This window comes from Zootoca vivipara, chromosome 16 (genome assembly GCF_963506605.1).
Source record: "Zootoca vivipara chromosome 16, rZooViv1.1, whole genome shotgun sequence".
Lineage (NCBI taxonomy): Eukaryota > Metazoa > Chordata > Lepidosauria > Squamata > Lacertidae > Zootoca > Zootoca vivipara.
In genome coordinates, this window is record NC_083291.1 from 9,423,330 (window position 1) to 9,438,981 (window position 15,652).

The window sequence follows — 15,652 nt, forward strand, 5'->3', positions numbered from 1 at the left end:
TGGGGTGTCAACGTTCCTTGTATGGGTTCTCTTACTATTCACTCGTTTTCTGCTCTTCATGTCTTCTGAGTTTCAGTTTCAACTGTACATTTATTCCGGAGGTTTTGCTGCTGTAACAAAGCTTAATCCTTAGTGAAGTTCTCTTTGCTAATGAGCTTTTGACTCTGCGTGATTCAATGGAACCAAATGCATCTGCTCCACTAAGCTTCTGCTACTCTGCTGTTCAACAAGACAAGGAGCACCTTGAGACTTGAAGCCAAATATTGTCATCCGCTGGGGTAGAAGGTCCCTTTCTGAGGAGTGGCAAGGAGCCTTGGAGTAGGGGCAGCTTGTGTAGCATGCTCAAAAGATTAGGGTGAGCACAGCCCTTTTCACCTTGCTGCAACAAGTGTCATGTTTGCCCCCAATCTTGCTCACGGGCATTCAAGGAGTGATGTTCACCCTTACAAGCACATGTTTGCAATACTCCTTGCTTTACTACGAAGAATGCATATAGTGATTATGAATTCAATCCCATGGTTATGTCTCATGAAGTAACAAAATAGAGAACCAGAAGCTAAAAGAGCATTTAAAAGGAGGACTTTATTATTATTATCATTATCTGATGTCTAGGACAGCTTACCTTTGTGTGTGGGGGAATTGAAATAAAAAAATATAATATTTGTTTCTGAAATTCAAATCTATTCTCTTAATTTGTATTTTATATTGCATTTCCACTAAAAGGGGTTAAAAAGCAAGAAAATCGCATTTGCTCAGTGAGAACAAAGAAACAAAAAATAAGTCACAGGGGCAAAGTATTTAGCCTGGCAGAAAATCTAATACATGCTTTTTGTCACAGTGTGGCTATGTTATGTATGCATGTGTCTAGACTTTATATGAAAACACAACAATCCAGAAACAAGCCCCATGTCATTAATACAAATGGAGCCTCCTTAATATGTATGCATTCAACGTTCCAAGTTCAACTCTCACTTCTTCTTGTTTCCAAATGTAAAAATTAGTCTGCATTCATTGGACTGGTATACCTATAAGTATCATTGCTCCATTCACCACTGTGATCTGGAAGGTGGAAAGAGACTCAGTTCATATTCAATATGTCTAATGCTGCCACATTATATAAGTTCAAAAGTGCTGACTCCAAAGTAAGTGTACATAGGTTTAGCTGCACCAAAACTATAGGCTATCTCTGCATTAGGAAGAGGTACAGTATGTGGGCTTCTCTTGAACAGACAGCTGTAAAACAATGTATGTTTTGCTCTGCATTGGACACTGAAGGAATCATTTGTAGTGTTCTTTACACTGCTTAATAAGACATGTAGGAGAGGATGAAATGGGATTTAATAGATTCCCCCCCCCCACACACACACAGGTAAAATCTAAACATTTTCTCCAAGTGTTACTTGGCTACTTGCTTTTCTGATTCTCCATAAAGCTGATAAAGCTAGGTGCAAAACTTTTGTATTCAAGCTAAAATCCTTTCCACACCAACTTTGGAGGACTCCATTGAATTTAATGTGACTTAGTGCTAATAAATATGCATGGGATTAGGTACATACCATATTTTTCCATCTATAAGATGCCCCCATATATAAGAACCCCCCCCCCCTATTTTTGGGGACTCAGTTTTAAGAAAATGAGGGGAGATGGCCCAAAGTTGTTGAGCCTCTCCCCACACGCAGCTGTGGGCAGGAAACACTCTCTAGATAGTTTCCCGCCTACAGCAGCATTGGGGGAAGTTGCGCTCTCGCCAATGACCTGGTTGGCGGCACGCAGCTTCTCCCTCCCCAGCTGCGGGCAGGAAACACCTCCCCAATTGCTCCCCAGTTGCTGTGGCATGGGGGAAGCCGCTCTCCCGCCAACCGGCTGGCTGGTGGCACGCCGGTTCTCTCCCCCCCCCCATCCCCGGTCACTATCATTGTATTGGACGACCCTCATTTTTTGACATGGTTTTTGAGTCCAAAACCCTCATCCATATATATGGAAAAGTACAGTACATTGTCTTAGGGAAAACTGATAGGGAGCAGAAACTGGCCTGGCATGGTGGGGCAAACACATGGGGTTTGCTTATTGCTGTATTGGGGGCCAGAGAGGAATTTGCCTTCAGACTAAATGGGCCTGCCTGGGGCTTTTGCTTACTTCATAGCAATTGTCACAACTTGATGGCGGATAAGGCACTGGGCTTTATCCTTAGTATGGTTGGATGACATGGTTGTAACCCCCACTGGTCTAGGGAAGCTAGGGTCACCCTAATTTCATGTGCCTCATAGGAGTCCCATAACTCTGGTTAACCCTGGTTAAATAATCAGCCAGCAGATGGGTTTTCATCTGTAATCAATAAAGGCATGGCCTATTTAAATTTACAAAATGATTGTCCTGTGTTTACTGAAATTCTGCCAGCATTAGGGCCCTGCACACCTGGCTTCATTGCACCTGCAGCCCAAAACACGCAATTCTAGCCCCTGGTCACTATAATAAAATACTAGCTCTTCCAGAGTAAGCTCAGAATCTCCCAAACTGCAGCACATACATCCCCAGCATGTTCCTAAAAGAGGTTTGTATTACTTGGTAGAACACGAGACTCTTAATATCAGGGTCATGGGTTTGAGACCCACATTGGGGAAAAGATCCCTGCATTGCATGGGGTTGGACTAGATGACCCTCATGGTCCCTTCTAACACTACAATTCTAAGATTATCTCTCTAGGTAGAGAGAAACAGCATTGCAGAGCTTCATTTCAACTGAGTATACTCAATTACACACCCAGGGCTTTTGTGTCAGAAACCTCCTGCTATGTTTTGTAAAGAACTTTGTGGTTTCTATTCTTTTCCACATTTGGAAGTCTAACAGAGTTCCTTTCAAGGAATATGTCTACTTTTCTTTAACAATGTACTCTTCGCTGCTGATGGGTATTCTGCCACTGTTTCTTGTCAGGCTAAAGTTTAGATCTTTCTGAAAAGTAGGTCAACAACCTAGATTTCTGTGCAGAGGGTCTAGCAACAGCTGGAAAATGTTGCCTCCGACACATGATCTTTAATATTTAACAGCATCCTCATAGTTAAATTGGCTCCAAATGCTAGATGATCACATTCTTTCTGATGTAATCTGTTGGTCTAGTTAGGTTACCTCAAGCAACCTATATTTCTCCCACTTGTATGAATTGGATCATCTTTGAAGCAACTGATAGTATCAAGTTCAGCAGTTTCATGAAATGCTTATAGTGCAATATTGCAATTGTGTGCAATTCTGGGATTTCATTTCATTTCATTTTTTAAGAAAACCAGTTCTTCAGTCTTTCCACCACCCACTATTTTATATGGAAAGCCATATCTCTGAATGTCTTAATTGCAACATAAAATGATTTTATCCATTCAGGCTTTCAGAAACAGTGTAAGGTATGGAAGCACTTGATGGCTGCTAAACAAATTTTGGATGAACAAGCTAGGAATCTGTCTTTATGAATCTTAAACTATAATAGTGGAAGTTGCTGAAAGTAGGCTTGAATTTGTGCCCTTGTGAACATTTTGTTATATATAAATCCTGCAAACCACACCATGTCTACTGTTTCCATTCTATGAAATAATGATCTTGTTCAATCCTAAAGTAATTAAGAAAGAGGGGCTGAGAGAATACTGTTTGGACCAAATCCTGCTGAGACCATCTCTCTTCAATCAGGCAAATGTATAGCAGGAGGACTGAAACCTTAACCTGTAAAAATCTTTTCCTCAGCAAGCTCTGCAAGGGAACTTTTTGTGAATGGGAGCTGAGCATAGTAATAACAGCTAATGGAGACTTTCTAGCAACTTCGAGTTTCAAGAAGAGACTCTCTTTCTTTTGGAAACATATTGCTTACAGTTGTGTCAGATTGCTTTTCAATAGGGTAACTTGGAGATACAAATTGACAATTGGTAGAGATATAGTTTAACAGATTGACAGATTGATATTTTGGCAGAGCAGAAAACAAAAGACTTTTGTATGAAAGAGCCTTGGAAACATAGGCTGTGAAACTTTAAACCCTGGAACTTGGAGGCACAAAACCGAAGCTAAGCAGGAGAACTCTCTATCTATATTGGGGGAGGAATTCCCCAGAAAGAAAAGCGGAACCTCATTTAAATATTTGTAGGATAAAGCTTTAGGAGAGGGTAACACCGGGGTCAGACTGAGTCAGTCCAAAGGCCAAGCGGAACAGCTCCGTCTTGCAGGCCCTACGAAAAGATGACAACTCCCGCTGGGCCCTAGTCTCCTGAAAGAGAGTGCTCCACCAGGTCGGGGCTAGTACTGAGAAGGTCCTGGTCCTGGTCGAGGCCAGTCTAACCACCTTGTGAGCTCCAGTATGTTATTATTTGTGGACCTTAATGTTCTCTGCGGGGCATACCGGGAGAGGCAGTCCCATAGGTACGAGGGTCCTAAGCCGCATAAGGCTTTAAAGGTCAAAACCAGCACCTTAAACCTGACCCTGTACTCCATATAGATGCAGATGTAGATATAAAAATTTATCCATGTACAGTATTGGAAGATTGGGGTGGGGAGGGGAGGGGGAATCAGAGATGCAGCAGCTTGCTAAAGGTTACCTAAAAATAAGTTTTGAATGGGTGGCTTCTTAGTTCATGACACATAATTCAGCAATACATGATGCCTGTTCTCAGAGTTGGAACCAATCAAACGTACTAGTAAATAAAGGAAATGTTGTAAGATGTACTGGTCACTGGCAACCTGAACAGCTTTGAAGGTGGCTTAGATAAATTCATAGACGATAACACAATACATCGCCTTCTGTTTCTGTTGTAGTGTGCCTCTGATTGTGACTAGATGAGGAACCAAAATGAGAGGGTGCTATTGTATTTGTGCCTGCTTATTATATCTGTGGACTTCTTATATATATCAGATTGGCCACTGTGGGAACAGAATGCTGAACCAGATGGGCCTGACAAAGCAAGGCTATTCATACAATATGTTATGAAAACTAGCATTAAAAAATGATATAGTATACTGGTCCCTTTGTAAAGTCCAAGAAACTATTTTTTAAAAAATCTTGATCCTTTGTGAGCATATAAATAATAACACTGAATGACATTACAATGCTTGGATTATATTCTTGCCAGATGCAAGATTCCAGGAGTCTTGGCACTTAACCAGGGTCTGTGTTCCTTTGGAATGATGCATGACAGAAACTAGTGAGGTTTTTAAAAATACAGTATGAAATATGGTTTATTCACACCTATTTACACCTGAGCTTTGTGGAGGAAGTGCAGAACATTACACTACCAAGAGTGTCTCTTGTTGCTTCTCCTAACAAGCTTGGGTCCAGAGCAGAAGCCAAACATGCTCTCTGGTCTCTGTGGGCAGCCTCCTCCAGCCAGAAGTGCAGGGAGTTCTGCCCCTCACTCCAAACACAACTCGTGTAAAAAGGACATATTTTTTTCCTGTGGTGACATCACGCTCACGGTAACCCTGGTAACGTAACCCTCCCAACTCTGCTGTTATCTTCTGTAACTAACATGCAGAAGGGAGAGGCACTCCACCTGCTCCTCCTTGGGTGATGCTGAATGTATCACCTTTTATTAAAAGGGACTCCCCATTCCTGCCACTCACCACCTGGCTTGGAGCGGGGCCTGACAGCTCCATAAAGGGCCGCCGCCGCCGGCTGCTGCTGGGCAGAAAGGGCTCCATTTTTGGTATTTTATTATATATATATATATATAAATGCTGTTATTTTTTACTTATGTCATTTTAAACTGTGATATTACTGCTGTAGTCTTAGTTTTAGATTGTGATTCATGTGGAAATTGTTTTCCATTTGGCTGTTGTTGTTTTTTTGATGTGGTTTATTTATTGTTTATTTAATATTTATTTAATGACTTTTGTAATTATGTAAATCTTGTCATGTTGTAAGCTGCCTTGAGCATTGTTTTTAACTTTGGAAAGGCGGCATACAAATAAAATGATGATGATGATGATGATGAAGACGACTCTGTCATCACCTGGCACCTCCCCAAGCAAAGCTTTTGGGGATCCTGGCTTGACTTATTTTTCTGGCCTTTCCCCAATCCATTGCTCAAACCACACATTTATCAATTTCAAAAATTATGGGGAGAACCTGGCACCCAGGAATTTTAGGGGATCTTTGCCCCGCGCAAACCCCTAACACTATGTAATTTATTGGATGAAAGTGTGGGAATTGGTAACAATATATTTTACAAAAGAAATAGTCAAGCAGTCAGTCAAATACTATCATCTTTGAGAGGAAAATATAGATTACAGAGGGGTTTTTTATTTTGGAAGAGAAGACTAGCTGATCAGTGGCAGTGTTTCAAGCTGTTAGCTTTGATTTCACATCCTGAAGGCAGGAGCTCACATCACCACAGAGGCATATAATTGCAAAGGATTGCTTGGTTGAGTTGAATACAGTTAACTTGTTTCCAATTTTCTTGTCCTTGGGAATAAAAGCAGTCTCCTGTTCCATATAATGAAAGCCACGGTGAACTCTGCCCTTCACAGTTTACCTAACATGGATTTTCAAACATGTTTTCTTTGGGAGGGGAGGGGGAGGGGAGAGATATTCCTCCATAGCACCCCTCTAGGTATGGTTCATCATATAAACTTGGGAATCAGAAAGAAATACTAGTGTGCCGTGTATCCTACAAATTGCACTGCACCAAATCTATGCCCATCCTATCTGGTTCAGAGCGACATATGCCTAAGCCCTAGTAAAACAGGGTGAGTTTGCACACCGTGAAAGCAGGAGCTGTAGGCTGTGCCATGAGACAGAAGGGTGGGTGAAACGGACTATAGAGATGAGGTGGAGCAGCTGACAGAGTGGTGCAGAGTTAATAACTTGCTCATAAATACAAAGAAAACAAAGGAGCTTGTGGTGGACTTCAGGAGACAGAAGAACGAGGTCCAGCCACTTTTGATTGACGGAATTTGTGTGGAGAGGGTAACAACGTTTAGAGTTCTAGGCATTGAGTTACAGGAGGATCTGTCCTGGAGTGTTAATACAAGGGGGCTTGTGAAGAAGGCGCAGCAGAGACTGTATTTTTTGAGAATTTTAAGGGAAAAACATCTTCCACAAAAGCTGCTGCTTGCCTTCTATCACTGTGCCATACAGAGCGTGCTCACGTACAGTTTATGTGTGTGGTACAGAAGCTGTACTTCTCAGGATAGAGCAGGGCTGTGTAGAATTATTAAAACAGCAGAGAGCATTATTGGCTGCTCACTCTTCACCTTAGAACAAATCTACACCACCAGGTGCCATAGAAAAGCACTAGACATATCAAGAGATCCAATGCACCCTGGTCACCATTTCTTTCAGCTCCTGCCATCGGGACGGAGATATAGAACTATGCAGGCAAGAACGAGCTGTCTCAGGAACAGTTTCTTCTCTAGAGCGAATTTGGCCTTAAATGGAAAGCCTGGACTTTGAAGCCATCTTATTTTATTTGTTATTTGCATTATATTTACTGTTTTTAATTAGGTTTTGTAATTTTGGATTATGCGGAATGCTTTATCTGAGTGGATGTAGCAACCGAGTAATTTCGTTGTTCCCGCAAGGGGACAATGACAATAAAGATATCTTATCAAAGGAGGCAAGCTAACTTACTCCCTTATTCTTGTTAACTTCACCACTGCCATCAAGAGGATAGCTTTTCTCTGCCGACCGTCTCCACTACACAGTCCTCTAACATTGTGTTTCTTTTCCCTACTGACAAAATCAGTTCTCTGTATTGACTGGAGCAGTATGGTGAGCATTCGAACCACCTGAACAGAACAATCCCTTAAAAGCAGAAAACAACCATTTCACCGACAAGAAATACCCAAGGACGGCAACAGGGACTGAAAGGTTTGTAAAGCAATATGGCACCTGCTGCTGACTTTATGTTAACCCCACCCCCCTTTAAATCAATAGTTTTCAGACCCTGTAGAGCAGGCATCCCCAAACTTCGGCCCTCCAGATGCTTTGGACTACAATTCCCATCACCCCTGACCACTGGTCCTGTTAGCTAGGGATCATGGGAGTTGTAGGCCAAAACATCTGGAGGGCCGCAGTTTGGGGATGCCTGCTGTAGAGAAACCACTGCTCTAGAACGACTCTAGCAAAACTGAGAGCAGGAACTAGAGTACTATATATGTTTCTTCAAAAAGTAATCTGCTATGGCCCATAAATCTGTTTCCTGGGGCTCTCCCCCAAGCCTCTGGAGCATACAGTATGTATGGGCTACACAGGGGCCTGCAGAGAGAGAAGGAGAATGGGAAGTTCCATTGCACAGCCAAAACTCCTTGCTCCAGTGGAACAATTAAGTTGGAGACCATGCAGATAGTTTTCAAGTCACAGGGAATTTGTTATGCACATACATACCTGACCATTACTTTGAGACTTGTTCTTGTTAGTATCAGGGGCTCTAGTAAAAAGCAAATGAAGTCTGGCCTAGATTACAGTTCAGCATCTGACAAAGGAGGGTCTAGCTATGGAAATTGTAGAGTTGGAAGGGACCGTGAGGGCCATCGAGTCCAACCCCCTGCAATGCAGGAATTTTTTGTTCTGGTGAGATTAGACTGTAAGCATTCCAAGGGCAGTTTAAAAATCTTACCCCGAGGCTTGCTGGGCTCTTGCCAGCGGGACAGAAATTAGGCGAGCTCACTGTTGCACTCCTCTTGCAACCCATTTTATAACCACCGGAAACAATGGAATGGAAATTTCTGGGAACTATAAATCTCACTTCTTGATCTGGCATAAATATTCCCCAGTTTGGGGTTGAGTCAGGTGGCTGAAATTGCTCTTCACCCTTCAAATTCCCAGTCATACCCTGACACACACACACACACACTTTAACATATGCCTTATTTCAGAACTCCAACATTTGTTGAGTTGGAGCTACAGATGTCTACAGTGGTGGAGACAGGATATTTGACATAATCTCTTCTCCATGACTGAAGAGGGAGATCCATTATATCCTATGGTCCCTGGGACCCTCTTCTGGGGTGGGGGGTCAAGTGTTACAGATCCTGCTATAGAGAGATAACAGAACAAATTGTCCTATCCAAGTTCTATGGAAGGCTAGATCAATGTCTTCATATATCTCTGTAACGTATAGGCAAACTCCTTCACCTTTAGCATCACGTGAAAAATGGAATTCTCATTATTCAATATTTTGCATAGTGTGCTGGAAACATTCAGCTAAGACTATACTGAATTAAACTGAAGAATGTAAAATATGAAATTGGGAACACCTCTATATTGTAACCATATCTTAAAAGTTCAGATTTTGAATTATATTTCAAACTGTGTTGTAGTTTTCGGTTCTACAATTTTGTGATATTGTATTATAGTACTGACAATACTATGTGAGCATTCATGGTTCTTTTTCCCCATTTCCTCCTTCGTGTCTTGATTTAAATCACTAATAACCAATGATAGAAGGGTAGATGATAAGGAAATGTTTATTTTTTAAAAACAAAACAAAACCAACATTCCCAAAGGCTGTAAATCAAAACTATGCAATGCCTCTTAATTGAGATGTAAAGCTACAATGATTGAAACCAAGTGACTATTCACGTATTTTGAATTGTACTTTGATCAAGCTCCAGCTATCTGGTATCAGACACAATATTAGCAAGAGGCTTTTTCTGTAAGAGAATTTGCACTTCATGCTCCAGAATGCCCCTAAACTGATCAGGGAACTATATTCTATAATTTAATTTTCATTTGAAAGTGAATCCCATAATTTTAGAGGCTTAATGGCTTGGGAAATTATTATGGGGAACAATTATTTGGCACTGACCTTTTTCCAAGCTACCTGTTGTTTTGATTGCTTTACTAGCAATATCTTTAATTGAATTTGTCAGCAACAAAAATATGTCTTCTAACAGATGCTGGCTGAACATTTTTATAATTATTGTTATTACCCCCAGATAAATATTTAAGCAAATAAATGTTGGGAGTAGAACATTGTTGCAAAGTCAAAATAGGAAACAGAGGAGTGCTGGGTCATCAAGAATATATTCTATATTTAACGAGCAAGAGAAATTGGCAGGCACTCGTCATTGTACAAGGTCTCAACCATGTCAACACTTTATTTACAACTGCAGGGAAAGACTTTAGCAGAGATGCCTTTGCTAAAAGCCAGATTCAGGCCATGGCAGTTCATATAATACCGTAGTCTCATGCAGACTGAAGCAGTTTGAAGTCAGCAGAGATAGCCTTTTCATTGTGACCTCCTTATGCAGAAATGATAATGTGCATCTGCTTTGAACAAAAAAGGTTCAGATATTTCCTATGTGCTTCGGAACTCTTACTAAGGGAGCAATCCTGGGCTCAGATCCACTGAGCTGGAGGGCTCAGGATGTGGTAGAGCCACACCACGCTGGCTCAATTCCCCATACCTTGCTCAGCCAGAGAATTGTCAGCTAGTTTGGGCTAGTTTCTTCCTCGACCAACAAGCAGAGAGCCATTTTGCAGTGTTGTATTATTCCGTCTTAATGTGTTGAATGCAATTCTTCATTTTGGTTTCTCTCTCTCTCTCTCTCTCTCTTATCTCTCTCTCTCTCTCTCTCTCTCTCTCTCTCTCTCTCTCTCTCTCTCTCTCTCTCTCTTATCTCTCTCTCATATCTCTCTCTCTCTCTCTCTCTCTCTCTCTCTGTATCTGGCATCAGCCTACCTTTTGCTATAATAATAATAATAATAATAATAATAATAATAATAATAATAATAATTTATTATTTATACCCCGCCCATCTGGCCGGGTTCCCCCAGCCACTCTGGGCGGCTTCCAACAAAACAGAAATTCTAAAATACAGAAATCCATCAAACATTAAAAGCTTCCCTAAACAGGGCTGCCTTGAGATGCCTTCTAAAGGTCTGGTAATTGTTGTTCTCTTTGACCTCTAGTGGGAGGGCATTCCACAGGGTGGGTGCCACTACCGAGAAGGCCCTCTGCCTGGTTCCCTGTAACTTGGCTTCTCGTAGTGAGGGAACCGCCAGAAGGCCCTCGGAGCTGGACCTCAGTGTCCGGGCAGAACGATGGAGGTGGAGACGCTCCTTCAGGTATACCGGACCGAGGCCGTTTAGGGCTTTAAAGGTCAACACCAACACTTTGAATTGTGCTCGGAAACGTACTGGGAGCCAATGTAGGTCTTTCAGGACCGGTGTTATGTGGTCTCGGCGGCCGCTCCCAGTCACCAGTCTAGCTGCCGCATTCTGGATTAGTTGTAGTTTCCGGGTCACCTTCAAAGGTAGCCCCACGTAGAGCGCATTGCAGTAGTCCAAGCGAGAGATAACTAGAGCATGCACCACTCTGGAGAGACAGTCAGTGGGCAGGTAGGGACTCAGCCTGCGTACCAGATGGAGCTGATAAACAGCTGCCCTGGACATAATGTCTTGTTTCTCTTGAAAACTCAAGGCTGTAAATGATGTATCACAGAGAAGGTCCCCAAAAGCAACATTGTGGAAGCAGACACCCCCTACCTAGTTCCCTGCCCTGCTAGACCCAGAATACAGGGGTGGGTCCCAATGGTTGCAGAAGCCAAGGAGGAGGAAGAATATCCTAGTGTGAGTGAGTGTAGGAGAAAGTGGTTTTTGTTGTTGTTGTTGTTGTTGTTGTTGTTGTTGTTGCAAATACCACCACCTTCCCTTTTGGACAACAGAAGCCTCTGCTGAACCAAAGAGCATCAGTGGAAATACACAACTGGATACAACTCCATAGGCTGTAGTTTGGTGGTAGCTGGTGTTTGTGGTCCTTGCCTATATTTCATAGCGCCTGCCCCCTCAAGTTTGCTCTTACTTCATTTTCCTCTTGCTTTGATTTCCTGCAGGCCACTTTCATAGATTGCATTGTACCTGCTTTATGGACTATATTGACTAAACTGTATAGTCCAGCTAAATTTAGTAAAGCATTCAGAAACAGTCTGTAAGCATGCCCAAGAAAAGATCCCTAAATTAGTCATATATTCACAGATATAGTACAAATTTATTGTTTATTTGAAGCGGGTTATACACAGTGGCGGCTTTGCACTAGCAAAAATGCTTTTGTTAGAACAAGTCCAGGCACCCCCATTTTCATCTATCCTCCCATGCAAATTGCAGCCCTCTATGCCATATCCTATAGAGTTCAAAAAGGTCCCCCATCACTCATGGGGGAATGCATAGGAGAGATTGGCAAAAAGAAGAGGCCCTGCCTTGCAAAACCACCATCAGATGCAACCCAGTGAAAAATATTGACAGGAATTCAACATCACACTAGGGCAGGCATCCCCAAACTGCGGCCCTCCAGATGTTTTGGACTACAATTCCCATCTTCCCTGACCATGATCATGGGAGTTGTAGGCCAAGACATCTGGAGGGCCGCAGTTTGGGGATGCCTGCACTAGGGCAAGCGTTTTGGCTCGCCAGTCACAACAATGCCCCTCTCCTCCTGCTACACACAGTTCTGGGGGTTCTTTTGGACTCTCCAACCCAACTAAGGGGGGCAGAGGGTGTTGAGGGAGAGGAGGGGGGAAAGAAGGGGTTCCATTGATGAGGCTCTACTCATTAATTTGATTTATTATGTAAATTGAACAAAAAATCTAGTGCTGATATGTGTCCTATGTTCGCTGCTAGGAAGCCAATGAACACCATAATTTAAAATAGGAAACTCAATTGATTTGCCATTGCCATTAATTGTTTTTCATGTCACACAATTCAATACCATAAGAGTAGAGGAAGCATAAAATTACCTGCTTGCAATTAGGTTTATTGGTATTTTTTTGAAAAAAGCAAACCTCTATTAGAAAAAAAGAAATAAGCTACACTGCTTTCTTCCTGCTGTTCTATATTAATTAATGCATATGTATATTTTAAATGTTTTAGATTGTATCAGGAACAAAGGAATCTGCCTTATTATGGACATGGAACAATAATTAAAAGAATCCATACATCTAATCAATATACTACAGTGTATACAGTATCAATTGTATGAAAATAAGAAATTCTCAAAACCCGACTGATTAAAAAAAAATTGTAATGAAATTCTAAAGATTGCAGTGGTGTTGGTTTGATAGGTATCCCTAGAGAAGGAACTCCACAATGAAGGTAACAACAAAAATGCTCCTTTCCTAATGACTGATAACATCTCAACTGAAAAGATACTCTAGTAGCAGAGTCTTCTGAGTCTGAAAGTGAAAAAAAAAAATATTCCACTGAGTGACACAGGCCTGTCCTTCACGTGCAAGGAGAAAGGAGCGGAAATCTTGATGGGAAGAGGAATAAATGGGGCAACTAAATTAATCAGGAGGGCATATGATTCCATTTCTATAGTCAAAGGATCACATACAAGGTAATGGGAAAGACTTCTGCCTGAGACCCTGAAAAACCACAAGATGAACAGAATAAGGCAGTCATAAACTTGCCGCCTCCTCCAACAGAAACAAAGCAGACAGATAGGTTTCCCAGAGTGTTTATCCACCTTTGCTGCAGAATACAATGGAATGGAAATCAGAAGCTCATTAAAAAAAAACTGGCAGGGTCATACTCAGCACAATGTGCCACATGCAGCTAACCTGATGCACTAGCAGAAGCTAACAGAATAGGACTCCCCCCCCCCCCTATACTCACCACCAACCTATTTGCTCTGGAGGGTCAGGGGGGAAAGCCCAAATATCATGGGGCGGAGGGGGGGCGAGTTGTTCTATCAAGTAAGCCAAAATGCTCCTTAGAGTTACAAAGCTTTAACAGGTCCTCAGTTTGGTCAGCTAAATTCTGACAATAATAAAGGCGTGGGAGTCAGGTTAGCACCACTTCTGCTTGTCCCACCACCAACACCTGAAATTTGAGCAATATCTGAAAGGGGTTGAAAATAATCTGGTTTGGCCTGTTCCCTCAGGCTCTTCTCTATCTTCTTATGACATCTTTAATAAGGAAGCAACCGGATCCATTCAACTTGAATACTTGGATTTAAGGGAAGTTTGCCATCAACTCCCATCTACAATTTGGTTGCAATCATTTGGTTTCACTAATAAAAAGCAATGCCATTTTGTTAATGGGTAAATAAGGAAATGGGACTGGGGAACACTGAATTGCAGCGTTTTCTTTTTTATTAAAATGAAAACTATGCTGCTGTTTCGTAGGTGACCAGAAAACACTATCATTTTCAGCTTCCAATTATAGGTAGGTAAGAAAGAACATTTCACTAGCCAGCTACATTGACTGAAGTAATTAAATGATTCTCCAAAGGTTAAAATAATTATAAGCAGGAGCTTTGCAATATCTATTCTCATACATTGTGAACCTTCAGAGAAAACTACTTTAATATTCTTTCAGTGAAACAGTACAGCAAGAAATACTAAATACTGGTAGCTCAGTTGGTAAAGCATGAGACTCAATCTCAGGGTGATGGGTTTCAGCCCCACGTTGGGGGGAAAGATTCCTGTATTGCAGGGGGTTAGACTAGGTGACCATCGTGGTCCCTTCCAAAGTCAGAGCTTTAGGACAATAATTTTGTTTCATGTAAGTACGCTTTCTTTCTGGGGGGGAAGCAGGGGTATGCAAACCCCCTAAACATTTTGGGAATCTAAGTTTGGCCTCATTGAGCGGCAGTATTTCAATATGAGTAGGAAAAATGAGAGTACCCCTAAACATTTTTTAAGGAAAAAAGCACTGCATGTAAGAATTTTCACCTTAAAAAGTGCAGTTAAAAGTCATTTGTAGTCCAATAAAATAAAATTTGAGGGGGGAAACCAAAGGAAATAAGTTGGTCTTAAGGGCTCTCCTAAAGGCCTGTAATGATGGTTCCTCAGAGAGCCAAGGTGGTGAAGAGAAGGCATAGGGCCACCGCGGAAAAGGACCTCTCCCTAGTGCTTGACAATCTAACTGCTCTCAGGGGCAGGCAGGTTAAAAAGAGTCTTCTTTACTGTTCATAAAAGAAAAGCAGATGTCTTAGTGCCACCCAATTAGAGAGCTAAGAATGAACTTAGTTTCTCTCTCTGAACAAAAGTGATATTTCAGCAAAGCACAAGGAAATCTTATGTAACAGTGTTTTTCAAACTTTGTCACCCTAATGCAAGAAACTTTTTTGGGATTTAACTCTCCCAAAAGGAAGATAGGGAGTGTTTTATCACAATGTCAATCTCTTAAGCAACCTAATTAACTGGTTCGGAAAGTGCTTTGAATAATTAAATACATAAACTCACCAATTTTCAACGCCAAAATGGATCGATGACTGGAGGATTAGAAATGTAAGACTCCTCAAAATTTCCCTGTTAAAAAGTTCAGAAACGTACAGTTAACATTTATAACATTTACAACAAACTAACAATGCATATGAATAGAATAACTTTTATATGCATCACAAAGTAGAGTTTATGCTGAAACTGTGATACAAAATTGTGCAGTTTGTAGAAGATGAAGGTCATATGCATATATTACGTTACATGATTCATAGCGCTTTCCCCCAATTAAAATAACCAAGTTATATTCATATAATTAGTGCCATACACATATTTGACCAAACTCCTCTACTAAAAATAGTTCTGCAACCTGTATTTTCTAATGCCAAAATAGTAAGTTTCTCATCCATACCTATATTTCTATCTTAGCAAATACTCAGGAGTTATTTCCAATGCCCTTTGTTCTTATGGAGGCATTATGTTAATCAGCCTGGTAAATCACCTTAATGTTTTGTAAAAG

General features: G+C 41.4%; 1 long non-coding RNA gene across 1 annotated transcript in view; it reads right to left on the reverse strand.

Annotated features, from left to right (window-relative positions):
• Window positions 1–15,652, reverse strand: part of LOC132591235 (uncharacterized) — a 306,011-nt gene that overhangs the window by 23,269 nt on the left and 267,090 nt on the right. Inside the window, exon 3 of the long non-coding RNA XR_009556849.1 lies at window positions 15,157–15,222. This is a non-coding gene — a long non-coding RNA (uncharacterized LOC132591235). The remainder of the gene's footprint in view (window positions 1–15,156; window positions 15,223–15,652) is intronic.